Source organism: Apodemus sylvaticus, chromosome 1 (assembly GCF_947179515.1).
Source record: "Apodemus sylvaticus chromosome 1, mApoSyl1.1, whole genome shotgun sequence".
NCBI classification, from domain to species: domain Eukaryota; kingdom Metazoa; phylum Chordata; class Mammalia; order Rodentia; family Muridae; genus Apodemus; species Apodemus sylvaticus.
In genome coordinates this window covers 32,148,084-32,148,422 of record NC_067472.1, presented here as the reverse complement: position 1 = coordinate 32,148,422, position 339 = coordinate 32,148,084, and positions in this window count along the sequence as shown.

Below are 339 nucleotides of genomic sequence, written 5' to 3'. Positions count from 1 at the left end.
ATGTGTGCTACTTGAAGGAAACTAATTTGGCAAGCTTTAAATATTTGTCAGGATACACTGGGTCCAACCCTTAATACAAAGTTAAATACTCGGCATGCCTGTGACTCTGCAGAATTGATACCTTGTCACTAAGTCACTGCCTTGACTTCTAGAGAAATTAGGCAAGAAATTCTTGCCAAGCCACAACCAGGGGATGCCAACTTTTAAGAATCATATTTGTCACTGATCCTTTAAAAAAATAATAATAAAAAGTATCATGTTTATTAAGAATTACCAGAAAATCCAAGAACACTGGCTACCTCCCCCTACCTCCCCTCTCCTTTTCTAACCGGGTACCTC